Source organism: Grampus griseus (genome assembly GCF_964374135.1).
Source record: "Grampus griseus genome assembly, chromosome: X".
Lineage (NCBI taxonomy): Eukaryota > Metazoa > Chordata > Mammalia > Artiodactyla > Delphinidae > Grampus > Grampus griseus.
In genome coordinates this window covers 39,893,211-39,907,522 of record NC_138999.1, presented here as the reverse complement: position 1 = coordinate 39,907,522, position 14,312 = coordinate 39,893,211, and positions in this window count along the sequence as shown.

The following is a 14,312-nucleotide window of genomic DNA, read 5'->3' as shown; positions in this document are numbered from 1 at the left end:
AAGCTAGAAGGGTATGGGTGGATGGATGGAGGGATATCTACTGGGGTGAGAAATGGAACGGGGTTTTCCTGGGATAGGAGAGGGCTGCCGACATTACCCCTGCACTGCAGGGAGAAGAGAAGAAAGAAGACACTTTCAGATTTAATAGTGCCCAGGATAAGCATGCAGAGGAATGTTTCTCCAGCCTGTCATTCAGACTGTCTACAATCTGACTCCCACCTGTCTTTCCTTCCATTGTTCTCCAGGGCTTGTCTTCATGCATGTTGTGTTCTCTGTGTAAGACACTAACTTCTTTACTTTGATGTCTTCATTCAAAATGGAGTATTTTTTCCTGGTCTCACATGTCTGAACCCTGGATACTTACAAGGGATTCCTTGAAATGTCACATGAAGAGATGTGAGATAACCACACACTCTCTGAACATCTGGGGTGTGTGGTCTACAACCTGCACAGCTATGAAAGTCTTGCCTTGTTCTTCCTTATAGCCCAGGGACTGCCCAATGTTACAACCCTCACAGCAACCCAACATCAAATATGCCTTCAACACATTTTATAGAATTGGTGATTGGAAGTAAATCCAGATATTTATAAAGGCCCTGATTTTTTAAAATTTATTTATTTATTATTTTTAAAAATTTTGGCCACGATGCTTGGCTTGCAGGATCTCAGTTCCCCGACCAGGGATTGAACCCAGGCCATGGCAATGAAAGCGCTGAGCCCTAACCACTAGACGACCAGAGAACTCTCAAAAGGCCCTGATATTATTTGAAATAGAAATATTTTAGGACTCAAGTAACTCAGCCATGACCATACAGCTAAGGAAGATAGTTCCAGAATCCAAACCCAAGGGATGGGGCTCCAGAGCCAGTGCTCTGCAATTCTACCCTGTGAGAGTTTACTGTCTATCCATAAAATATCTTACCCTGTTATCTTACTCTGTGACCATAGATAACTAAATTAGTTAAGCCAATTAAAGCCAACCATATCAATTATAAGCTATATCAATTAAACATGACTTTCTTTTATTTGTCAACTATGTGCAAGGTGTGTGAGATGTCTCTGCCCTCAAAGATATTATGTGCTTGTAGAGTCCCTTGCTGAATTGCAGTTCTAATTTCTGATGTGATAAGGAAAAACTCATCTGATTCAATCTGTTCTACTCTAGCTATTAACAACTTGTCAGTCACTGAAAATAGACTGTGTCAGTTCTTCCTCTTTGGGTACCCTTTATACTACCAGGTTTGAAATGCCTGGGCTATCTTGAGTCTCTCTGCACCATTGTCATTACTGAGGAGCATGGCAGGAAGCAAAAGACAGACGAGGTAGAGGCTTTACTCTTTCCATAAAACCCATCTTGGGTAGAAACTCCAAGTCTGGGGAAAATGGGGGAAGGGAAGACTCAGACAGGAGCAAGTGCAGGTGTGAAGGCCAAAGAAATAGCAGCAAAAGTAAAGTAAAAGTAAAAAATGATTGAAGGGGCTTCCCTGGTGGCGCAGTGGTTGAGGGTCAGCCTGCCAATGCAGGGGACACAGGCTCGTGCTCCGGTCCGGGAGGATCCCACATGCCGCGGGGTGGCTGGGCCCGTGAGCCATGGCCGCTGAGCCTGCGCGTCTGGAGCCTGTGCTTCGCGGCGGGAGAGGCCGCAATAGTGAGAGGCCCGCATACCGTAAAAAAAATTAAAAAAGATTGAAGAAGGGAATTAAAAGAAGGAGAAAAATTAGAGAATAGAGAAAAAATGGAAACAGATGGAAGTGTGGGGAGAAAGGGAGAAAGTACTTTGGAAACTGAATGAGAAGACTAAAAATAAACCAACAGGCAACAACAATACTTAGGATCAATTGTGGTTTTATTTGCAGCTGTGTTGCCCAAATGTCACTGTCAATTTATTCACTATCTTGACTTCATTAGATAATGTGCTTATATCTTCCCCAAATATTTGCATTTGAATGAAAGTCTTTTCCCTACTAAATATTTATCTGAATTTGACTACTCAGCATACCTCACATGAGTGGAATCATACAGTATTTGTCTTTTTGTGTCTGGTTTATTCACTTGGCATGATGTCTTCAAGGGTAATCCATATTGTAGCATGTGTCAGAATTTCATTCCTTTTTTAGTCTGCATAATATTCCATTGTATGTATATACTGCATTTTGTTTATCTATTAATTTGTTGATGTACATTTGGGTTGTTTCCACCTTTTGGCTATTGTCAATAATGCCGCTATGAACTTTGATGTATGGGGTAGCTTTTTGGTCTAGTAAAATAGTAACTTTTGAACTTAGGAAAGAGATGCAGAGTGGGTTTTTAGGATGTGTTAGTTCTAGGACATTGAAGCCAACTTTACTTGGGTAAATAAGCCATCCATGGGATCCAGCCCAAGTTATCACAGTTTCATTCAGTTTGAGTTTGGAAGCAAAATCCTAGCTAGGAATCAAGTTTTACTTGACCTCACTTTGCAAATCCTTTTGTTTCTATCTCTTGAGGTCCAGACAGGTGAGTTGAGGCAATATTCTTGAATCTCTAGCCCAACACTTTTATAATATCATTTTTTTGTCATACCCCATTGCATCCCCAATGACAGGCTTTTTCTAGAGCAAATATCTGTCCTTCTAGAGGAAAAAAAAGAAGATTTTGACTTCTACTGTAATGTGTATACACAGTCTATACATCTACCTCATTTTTTAAAGCCCAAATCAATTTATTGTCTTGTCCCCCAAATCCACAGTGAAACACAAATTTTGTAGAAAACAATGGACTAAGCCCATCAAATTTGAATTGAGTCTCTACTGGATTTGGCCATTGTTGTGGGGAGATATTCTTCACTTGATGTGTGTTTTTTGTTGTTGTTGGCAGTGTTTCTCAGGATTTTGGTAGTTTCTTCATAAGTAGGATGGGCGGGCTTCCCTGGTGGTGCAGTGGTTGAGAGTCTGCCTGCCGATGCAGGGGACATGGGTTCATGCCTCGGTCCGGGAGGATCCCACATGCCGTGGAGTGGCTGGGCTCGTGAGCCATGGCCGATGAGCCTGTGCATCCGGAGCCTGTGCTCTGCAATGGGAGAGGCCACAATAGTGAGAGGCCTGTGTACAGCAAAAAAAAAAAAAAAAAAAAAAAGTAGGATGGGCCACTTTTAATCTAGAGTGTATCTGTTGAGGTGAATTTTCAAATTTTATCCATATACGAATCACAGAATGATTCTAAATATTCCGGGTTGATTTATGTCTCCCTCCCCCCACCACTGCTAATTCATATGTTGAAGTCCTAACCCCCAGTGAGCATATGACTTTCATCTGGCCAGAGCTATCAGGAGTGCTCAGTGCTTCAGGATTCTCAAACGTTAGCTTGTATTAATACATTTATAGGCAAACTCTAAGCCTGTATTTTCTTTTAAATTTTATTTTAATACTCCATGTGACAAAGTGAGATGTGTACACAAAGCATTTCTACTGCACACTAATGTGTGATAGTCGTCTCAAGGAAAAGTACTTGTGCAATTGAGTTGTGAGCTGGGCTAGTTGCTTTTTTTCATGGAAGACCATTTTTACTTGAATGAATAACTGACAGAAATATCATGGTTATTCGAACTTGGGTATTTGGTTTTTTCTTGTTTGTTTTGTTTTTTTTCGGTACGCGGGCCTCTCACTGTTGTGGCCTCTCCCGTTGTGGAGCACAGACTCCGGACACGCAGGCTCAGCAGCCATGGCTCACGGGCCCAGCTGCTCCGCAGCATGTGGGATCTTCCCAGACCGGGGCACAAACCCGCATCCCCTGCATCGGCAGGCGGACTCTCAACCACTGCACCACCAGGGAAGCCCCCGAAATTGGGTATTTGACAGATATTTTCTTGACAATGAATGAAGTGAACCTGTTATTTCGGGAAAAACAACTGACATTTTTCTTGTTTCCTGAGGTAAGATTGTATTGCTATAAAATTCCCTCTTAGAACTACCTTTGCTGTGTCCCACAGGTTTTGGATCATCATGCTTTCATTCTCATTTGTCTCTAGGTATTTTTTATTTCCTCTTTGATTTCTTCAGTTATCCATTAGTTGTTCAGTAGCCTGTTGTTCAGCCTCCACGTGTTTGTGTTTTTTACAGCTTTTTTCTTGTAGTTGATTTCTAATCTCATAGCGTTGTGGTCGGAAAAGATGCTTGATATGATTTCAATTTTCTTAAATTTACCAAGGGTCGTTTTGTGGCCCAGCATGTGGTCAATCCTGGAGAATGTTGCATATGCACTTGAGAAGAATGTGTATTATGCTGCTTTTGGATGGAATGCTCTATAAATATCAGTTAAGTTCATCTGGTTTAATGTATCATTTAAGGCCTGTGTTTCCTTACTGATTTTCTGTCTGGATGATCTGTCCATTGATGAAAGTGGGTGTTAAAGTCTCCAACTATTATTGTGTTACTGTAGATTTCTCCCTTTATGGATGTTAGTAATTGCCTTATATGTTGAGGTGCTCCTATGTTGGGTGCTATATATTTACAATTGTTTTATCTTCTTTTGGATTAATCCCTTCATCATTATGTAGTGTCCTTCTTTGCCTCTTGTAGCAGTCTTTATTTTAAAGTCTATTTTGTCTGAGTATTGCTACTCCAGATTCCTTTTGATTTCCATTTGTATGGAATACCTTTTTCTATCCCCTCACTTTCAGTCTGTATGTGTCCCTAGGTCTGAAGTGGGTCTCTTATAGACAGCATATATATGGGTCTTGTTTTTGTATCCATTCAGCCAGTCTATGTCTTTTGATTGGAACATTTAATCCACTTATATTTAAGGTAATTACTGATATGTATGTTCTTATTGCCATTTTGTTAATTGTTTTGGGTTTGTTTTTGTAGGTGTTTTTTCTTCCCTTCCTCTTTTGTTTTCTTCACTTGTGATTTAGTGTTGTGTTTGGATTCCTTTTTCTTTTTTGTGTGTGTATCTATTGTAGATTTTCATTTTGCAGTTACCATGAGGTTTTGATACTTTCCATAACTAGCCCCTAACTGCCTGTGACTTCATGAAGGGTAGTAAGTTTGATTCATTTTCGTATCTCCAGTACAACAAAGTATCCAATACTCTTCATGGGTTAAATAAAGATTTGTTCCAACAGAAAAGAAAGAAAGAATGAAAGAAAGAAAGAAAGAAAGAAAGAAAGAAAGAAAGAAAGAAAGAAAGAAAGAAAGGAAGGAAGGAAGGAAGGAAGGAAGGAAGGAAGAAGAAAAACTGACAGTATTTGTTGCCAAAGATAAAATTCCAGCTTTCAAGAGAAAATTAAAATTTTGGAAAGCCTATATCCGTCACCATAAGCTTGTCAACTTCTCTATACTTTAAGACCTTTTCTGATGAGATTGGTATTGATATTAATAAATATGATTTTTAAATTTTTGTATAATGAAATGTGTCAACATTTGGAAGATCTGAAAAACTTGGTGAGCCAATGTTTTCCAAATGACTAATTCATAGTTTCATGAAATCATGCATGAGTAAAAAGGTAGTCCAAGTGCAAGACAGACCAGTGAATTTTAATGTATTGGGTTGGCCAAAAAGATCGTTGGGTTTTTCTGTTAACATCTTATGGAAAAACCCGAATGAACTTTTTTGCCAACCCCAATAACAGAGAATGAAAAGCTCACTGATAGGGTCTTAGATTCCATGTTGCTATTAACCTTTAAGGAACTGAAACTTGTTGCATTTTGGTGTAGTACCAAAGAAGAATACCCACAATTATCTAAAATGGCTATTAAAATACTCCCTCCCTTTTCCACCTACATGTCTGTGTGAGCTGGATTTTCTTCATATATATACTTCTATCAAAACAACATATTTTGACAGCTAGAATGCAGAAGCCAGATGTGAGAATCCAGCTGTCTTCTACTAAGCCAGACAGTAGAGATTTGAAAATGTAAAATAATGCACTCTTCCTTGCTTTAGAAAAAATTTTTTCATAAAAATATTTTACTTATGCTAAACTGTAATGGGTTCGTGCCCTGGTCCGGGAAGACCCCACATGCCGCGGAGCGGCTGGGCCCGTGAGCCGTGGCCACTGAGCCTGCGTGTCCGGAGCCTGTGCTTCGCGACGGGAGAGACCACAACAGTGAGAGGCCCGCGTACCACAAAAAAAAAAGAAAAAAAGTTTATTATTTAAAAATTATTTATAAATATTTTAAATTTTCTCAGTTTTAATTTTTAATATGGTAATATAAAAATTAAAATGGAAAATGGTAAAATATGGTAATATAAAAAATATCAATAGATATAAGCCACTTAAACCAAACTCATTGATATTCTAAATAATTTCTGAGAATGTAAAGAAATTTTGGGCTCCAAAAATTTGAAAACTGCTGGCATAGGTGACACAGAGCAGTGGTTCCCAAAGTTAGGTCAGGGAATTCTGTATATCAGAACCACCTGGGTAGCTTGTTATAAAATGCAGATTCCTATGTCTTGTCCCAGATTGAATCAGGTTTCTTAAAGGGCCAGCCTATCTTTGTTTTCATATACTGAAATTTCCAAACAAAACAAAGCTCTAGTTTAATAAAATTAAGGTAGTCCCTTGCTAGTGTGGTCCGTTTTTCCAAGATTCTAGATGATCAAATTGAACATATTATCTGTTCTTCCAGAGACCCAAACCACACTTGTACAAATGCAGTGATGAGAGTGTTTTAGACAATATTCCCTGCAGAAATAACTTGGATATGGAAAGGAGTTGACATATGGCAGTGGATTGCATTTGACACATTTTCTCCAGCTTGTTGTGGAATCAAACATATATTCTCAAGGCTTTTCCTTCTTTCTGTTCCAGTACCAAAACCAACCACTGTGGTGGCCATTTGAGATGAGGCAGGGGTAAGAGTGGTGCAGTTAGGCTGAGTTGAAAACAGAAGAGTGGATCTTGGCAACTAAGACATACAGAAGCCAAGCTAAGGAATGTGTTTTTCTGAAAAGCCACATCTGGACCCCTGGTTAACATCCTGTCTGATCTTTTGCCTCAGACAAGAGGCCAACCACAGAAAACACACAGAGTATGGAGATTTGCCGACATCTTTGATTTGTCAAATACAGTAACACAAATCCAAAGCACTTTGGCCATGTGCATGAATATGTGTGTGCATATGCATTCACATTCACATGTATATGGGTGTTGGAAATTTCAATACTCAACTGGGAAACATGTCTTCCTGTGGTCTGCTTCCTGGATAAAACCTGATCTCTTCCTCTAGGAACACTCAAAACAGGCAACTCAGGCCCTTGTAGTTGGAATAGCTAAGCAAAGGCATGGGAGAGAAACTAGGATCTGGAAATGTGTTTTTGGTACATGGTACATAATTTCTCTTGCCTTTCTATGGCATTTGTATCATGGCAGTAGGACATTTTTACCAAGTCAGGCTTCTGACATGTGATTCTGTAGCACTCAATTCACTTGTCATTTTCTTTTGTCGTATTGATGGAGTTTTATGTTTATCTCCCATTCCTTCCTCAACCCTACACTCCTGCCATACACATCTTAAGTTGGTTTCCTTCTGATCAAATTTTCTTCTCTAAAATTTCTCCTGAGTTCTGCACAGCACAAAACATAAGAGGTTTTGTTGTTTTAATTTTTTCCATAAAGCAAAAAATTTGGCTCACAACTCACTTATGTGTTATAGAAGTAAGAAATGCAGGCATGGAACATTGATTTGAGCGAAGAAGTCAAAGAAAGAGTATCCAGAAAAATAAATCCATAGGTGGCCAAAAATATGGGAAGGATGAATTAGACTTGTGTAAGCTTAGAATACAGGTCAGTATAACAGGCTGCGTTTGTGGGTTATTATCATATGCCTGTTTCTCCCTTAGTACATTATCCCCTCTGTACTAGCTGGACTGCTGGCCAGAGAATGATATGCTCTGATTGCCCACAATTCCCTCCTGCTTTCCCACCCTTTTTACCCCTCTTCTGAGAGATCCCGTGTGGCCACCACTGAGCAACAGAACATCTTTCCTTCTTCCCTCCAGATTAAACTTTTATTTAAGGACAGTCTGCTCTAGGCTGGATATTTGGTATGCCTTATTCCACTTGATCCTCACCACAATCCCATGAGGTAGCAATTATTAGTTCCTTTTCACAAATAAGGAAAAGTGGATGCCAGAGAACTGATTTCCTTGAGGCTACAACAACTAGTGAACATCAGAGCAAAGAATTCTGGGTGTTGATTCCACTGGACTGCCCTATCCCCACCCACCTCTACAACTTCCCCGGCCCTCCATTCCCTAAATGGATGCAATGAGCTAGAATTATCTAAGCAGCTAGTGAATGATGAGTGCTCAATGTGCTCTTCACAAGGGTAACTTTGCATCTTGATGGAAAGGTTTTAGAGCAGGGAAAGACTCTGCTGGACTTTCAGTGTTGTAGCATAAGGGAGGGGACATGTTTGGGGTCAAAAGGAACCTCCTTAAAAACCTAAAATTGTACCATGAAGAGGAGGGTATCAATCTGGCAATCCTTGGGTCATGTCTGGCAAATAGAAATATTTTGTTTGACTCACATGGGGTTTTTAAAAACCTGAATCCTTGCCAACATTTAAAAACTAAGAGATTCCACATAAAAAGCTAGATTTGTCACTTCTCTTGAAAAAATGGAGACTCTAACATCACTGGAGCTGCCTTCTGTAGAGACCTGATCTCTCATGTCATCCCAAGCCCTACAGATCTCCTGGTCTATTTCACTTATGCTCTAGGCTGCTGTAGGCACCTGCGTTTGAAGCCTCTGAAGTAGATGAAGGTCTCTTCTGCCAATGGGAGGGGCACCATCCCTGAAGGTTGAGGCTGTAAAGAGACCTGAAGTCTGAGATTCTGTTTTTTCTTTCTTCCATTTTCCTTCAAGAAAGGAGGCAATGAGTACCTCAGTCCCCATATCCCAAGGCTGGTAAACTTTTGACAAAAGTAAGGCCCCCATGAAATAAAAAGTGTCCCAGCCTTTGGGCAGGGCTCTGCAGTCTGATGAGGCTGTGTTCTCATTAAGAGTCAGATCTTTGCCTCAGTCATACTTAAGGTGGTAAGGACCAAGGAGAGCTGGCAGCCAGCTACACTTGCCACCAAATTTAGCTAAAAGGGGTTAAAAAGTGTCCAGATCCACAAATATGGCAATAGACCCATAAAACACACAGGACCTTACCCACCATTATGAGCATCCCCCCTTTCTCTAACCTGTCCTTCCAATGCCCACTCATGGGGAAACTGACTCTCTCTGCTGATCCTTAATTAATGGTGATAAATTTCCAATTAGGGAGGCCACATATGAAAAGTCATCAAAATTAATGTTATATCTTAATAATCATAATTGTACTTATAGCTAAAATTCATTGGGCTTTTATTTTATAACCAGGCACTCTGCTAAGCTCTCCCAATGCCATATCTCATTTAATCCTTACAACAATCTTAGAATTAATTATCAGTATCATTCGCTCTCTACAGAGGAAGAAACTGAGACCAAAGAGGTTAAGAAATTTGCCAAAGGTCACACCCCTAAAAAGTCCTGCAGTCATAATTCCAAGGATGTATCCCTCCCATGAGCAAAGAGAATCTTCATCTACACTCTATTAATTTTGGAAATCTTTAGTTAAAAATCCACAGTAACTAGATAAGACATGAAGTCATGCTAATTCTGTCTGCTTCCTTTTGGCAGCTAGTGCATAATGCTTCTACCCTGCTCTACATTCTCCTTTGCACGTGGCTGGTGATAGAGCCGCTAGATCCCTAATCATATCTTGAAAATTTCTTTGAATATTTTTTGCCTGAAGATCTCAGATGCTGTTCCCATTCTTTTGCTTATTACCATGTGTGCTCAGTTTGGTTCAGTGCCTGATTCCAGTGATCCAAGACCTCAAACCACTGCAAGTCCATTTCATTTTACATGCACCACATTAGGAAGCGTTTTCATTTTTTTTAATGTACACATTTCATTTTCCAGAGCCTAACAATTACTTTAATTAATTAATTAATTGATTGATTTTTGGCTGTGTTGGGTCTTCGTTGCTAAGCACAGGCTTTCTCTAGTTGCGGTGAGCGGGGGCTACTCTTTGCTGCAGTGTGCGGGCTTCTCATTGCGGTGGCTTCTCTTGTTGCGGAGCACAGGATCTAGGTGCATGCGCTTCAGTAGTTGTGGCACACGGACTTCAGTAGTTGTGGCTCATGGGCTTAGTTGTTCCGCAACATGTGGGATCTTCCTGGACCAGGGCTTGAACCCGTGTCCCCTGAGTTAGCAGGCAGATTAACCATTGAGCCACCAGGGAAGTCCCTAGGAAGTCTTTTCAGTTGGAGTTTGATATGTGCTGGGAATTTAGTAGTGAGCCAGAAAAGTTGAGCCAATCTGTTGAAGTTCAGACAATACTAATGATTTCCCCTTTAACTGGAAATGACTTAAACTTTACATGCATGGAAATGTGGTGCTTGCATGTGTCTGGATAATATTATGTCTCATAGCAGCATAAATACAGCTATTATTCTAACAGCCATCATTCTTCTGTTTTACTTGGGACTTCATGGGAGGCAGGAGTTCCATTCCCTTGTTCTCAGAACGTTATTCTTTTTTTTCCTAAAAGAAAAATGTGATGTGTGCTGAGTTTTGTTTAGGTGGCAGCATAAAACAAAGGTGCAAATGTAAGTTTGAAAAAATTTGACGTTGAGTAGGTGGCTCTTAAATGTCATAGAAATCAACTCAATTAGAAGTTTGACTGGAAAACATGAAGATGCATTAACACTGCTTAGGCTGGCTTCCTATAGTCTGAAACAACGTGGCACAAAAAGTCTATTCAAAAGCACTGGTTGTAGGAAAATTGCTACCCAAAGCAGGGCTGGGCAGGGCGGTTTTGGGGGATGGAGAAAAAGAACCTTTTTGTAAATGAGCCAGAAGTTAAAAGCAAGGCAGTGATAAAACCAAGATAGCACTTTTCTGTATCAAAGCACAGACTTCACCTCTGAATTATAAAGTGGGTGCTCTTAGTGGGTGGCCTATAGGTCCACCATCAGTCATTATTGAGGCCTACAAGGCATGAGGGGAGTATGAACAATGTCAGGAGGGTCAGGGTCCAGAGTGAGTTAAGGCACATAGAATGTATAAAGAGCACAAAAAGGACTCCATCAGTCATGCACCAAACAAGAAGTACAAGGCAGGGAAGTGCTCGCCGAATGTGAGTAGGTCACAGGGTAAAAGCAAAATGCCTCAACTTTTTTTTCTTTCACAATTAAGTAGTATCTTCAGCCTCCAAAATATGTAACCAACAATTTATTGAGGGACAAAAGCACAAGATAATTAGAGAGAGATTGAGAGTGCTTACCTAACAAAATGAACTTAAATTATACCCTGGGGTCTGAAAGAAGACTTTTGGAGGGTGTGAGAGGCTCCTGAAAAGAATGGAGATGGTACTACAGGTCAGGTCCCCCAGTAAACAGACTCTGAGTTTGAGACTTACATTAGAGTGTACCTTTAGGACCAACACTTACAGAGGAGTAAGGGAAGCAGAACTGGACAGAGGGAGAGATTGAACTGCAATTAAATTACGACAAAGACCTGGGTTGGTCCCATGGTGGGCTCTGGAGTTGGAGGGCCTTACAGGGTTGTCTTACCTTGAGGCAAGAGAGTCAGGCCTTTGTAAACTCATTTCCACCAGGTGATGAATGTGGGCTTCCCCCCCACCCCCACCCCAGGACTGGTGACCTTAGGAGAGGTGGCTGTCTCTAGCAGAGGGCAATGCCTAGAGAGGGACTCAGCTGTACATCGTCAACAGCCCCAAATCCCAACAACTGGGAAAATGAGTTCCTCAATCTTGAAAGGGGTATCTGGCTGTGCATTACAATAGTATCCCAGTTTACAAAAGGAAGAGAAATTTAGATTCCAGAAACTATATACCAGTGAACTTGATATTGCATCTCAACCAAATGATTATTAAATAGATGGTTTTGGAGACTTTAGAAAAGGAAGTGGTGATCACTAAGAACCTAAGTTGAGTCACTGGGAACAAGCAACACCAGTGTTAAATGCATAAATTTATTAGTGTCTATCATGGTGACAACCCTCCAGACTCTGGTTAACTTTGCCTTTTTCAGCATTTTAAGTCAAATACCTGGCTTGATACATATAAGACACATTTATCAAACCTGCATATGACCCAGAGTTTGAAGGATATCCAAAACCAATAAACAAATAAAATCTTTTTAAAACCTGGTCCAAACCTGGGAGATTAGCTTGGTGCTTTGTGACCACCTGGAAGGGTGGGATAGGAAGGGTGGGAGGGAGATGCAAGAGGGAGGAGATATGGGGATATATGTATATGTATAGCTGATTCATTTGTTATACAGCAGAAACTAACACACCATTGTAAAGCAATTGTACTCCAAAAAAGATGTAAAAAAAAATATGGTCCAAAAAATTAACAGAATGAAATTTAATAGGGATAAACATAAAGTAATTCACTGAGATCTGAAAAGTGCAAAAATGAACAGATAGGACTGAACAGCAGTTCATAATGCAAGAAGACCTAGATGAATTAGTTTGTTTTAATATTATTTAAATCAGCAGTGTAACATGATTGCCAAGAAGGCTAATTCGTTGTTGGGACTCACTAAGAGAAACATGGTGTCCAAAACAATTGAAGTACATTGAAATCTGTCATAGGCTCTACCACAGAGAGAGAGAGAGAGAGCGAGAGAGAGAGAAAGAGAGAGAGACAGAGAGAGAGAGAGAGAGAGAGAGAGCTCTATGAGAGATTAAATATGTGAGATTTTTCTCTTTTTTAGAAAGAGAACTTATCAAATCATCACAGTATAGGCAGAAGCAAGAAACCTGCCTCAGAAGGAGTGATGGTCTTGGAATCCCTGAGAGTGACCTTTCTTATCATGGTAGAATTGAGTACCTCAGAAGGGGTGTCAGACTTTAAGGTGGCCCCTATGATCCTCACCTCCCAGAATTCACACCTTTCTATAATTCCCTTCCCCTTGAATGTAGGCAAGAACTGTGACTTGCCTCTAATTGATAGAACATGGCAAAGGTGATGGGAAGTAACTTCTGTGATTATATTATAAAATTCCATCTGGCTAGTGGATTCATGCTCTTTCTCCATTGCTGACTTTGGAAAAGCAAGCTGCCATCTTGTTAAGGGGGCCTACGGAGAGGGTCACATGGCAAGGAACTGTGGGAAGCCTCTAAGAGCTAAGGGAAGCCTCCAGCTGACAGCCAGCCAGAACTGAAGCCTTCAATTCTACAACCAAAAGGGAACGAATTCTGCCAACAACCTGAGTGAGCTTGGAAGCAGATCCATCACCAGTTGAGCCTCCGGATAAGAATTGAGCTCTGGCCAGTGCCTTGATTGCAGCCTGGTAGAGGACCCAGCTAAGCCATACTCAGACTCCTGACCCACATAAACTGTATGCTATTTTAAGCTGCTAAGTTTGTAGTAATTTGTTACTCAGGAATAGATGACTAATACAGAAGGGAAGGTACAGTAAGGAGGAGCCCCTACTGACCTGTGAGAAAAAAAGTCACTTCTGGGCAAATGGGTGGCTTTTTAGCAAATGGGTGGTTTTTTAGGAAGGAAAGACATTGGTCTTGTGTTTGTGAACTAGCAAATGCTTGATCACTTACATGCCCATACTTGACCCAATCACTGTGGCCACAGAAGATGGCACTGTGATTGATTAGGCATGAAACCTGTGACCACCCTGAACATGGAGTCTCAGGAGCAAGTAGCAGACCCTGTTGATAACTTTTGCCTCGTCCACCTCTAGTTCATTGGTACCTGCAGAAGAGTTTCCAGTATGCTGACAGCTTTTCAACCTCAAGTTCCTGAACCTGTCTGCTTTGTTTTTTGCCTGAGGGTTTATTCAGCCTTCCTGTAGGGCAACCCAGAAGAGCTAGATGTATCACAGCACCTGGAGCAACTCCCAAGTAGTGAGGGATGGGAGTTAATGTATAAATACTTCAGCTTCCCTCACCCTTGATGGAACAATTGTGAGGCATGTTCCACACAGTTCCTCTGAAGGTCACAGTGAAATTGAGCAAACTGCCCATTAGCACACCCTTTATTGACTTTCCTCTTTTCCTCTTTCACTTCCCTCACTCTCTCGCCTGTGCTTCTGGGATCGCCTCCCAAATTAACCACCTGTACCCAAGTCCTTGTTTTATAGTCTGCATTTGGAGAAGCCCAAAGTAAGACAGAGGGTCAAACACACTTGTGTCACCTATATTGATGGGAGGTGGTGTTTCCAAGTAAAAACAGAGGAAATGTATTCAGAGCAAACCTAACTACCAGATTTCACTGCAGAAGAGTTGATTTCAGGAATTTTGCTAA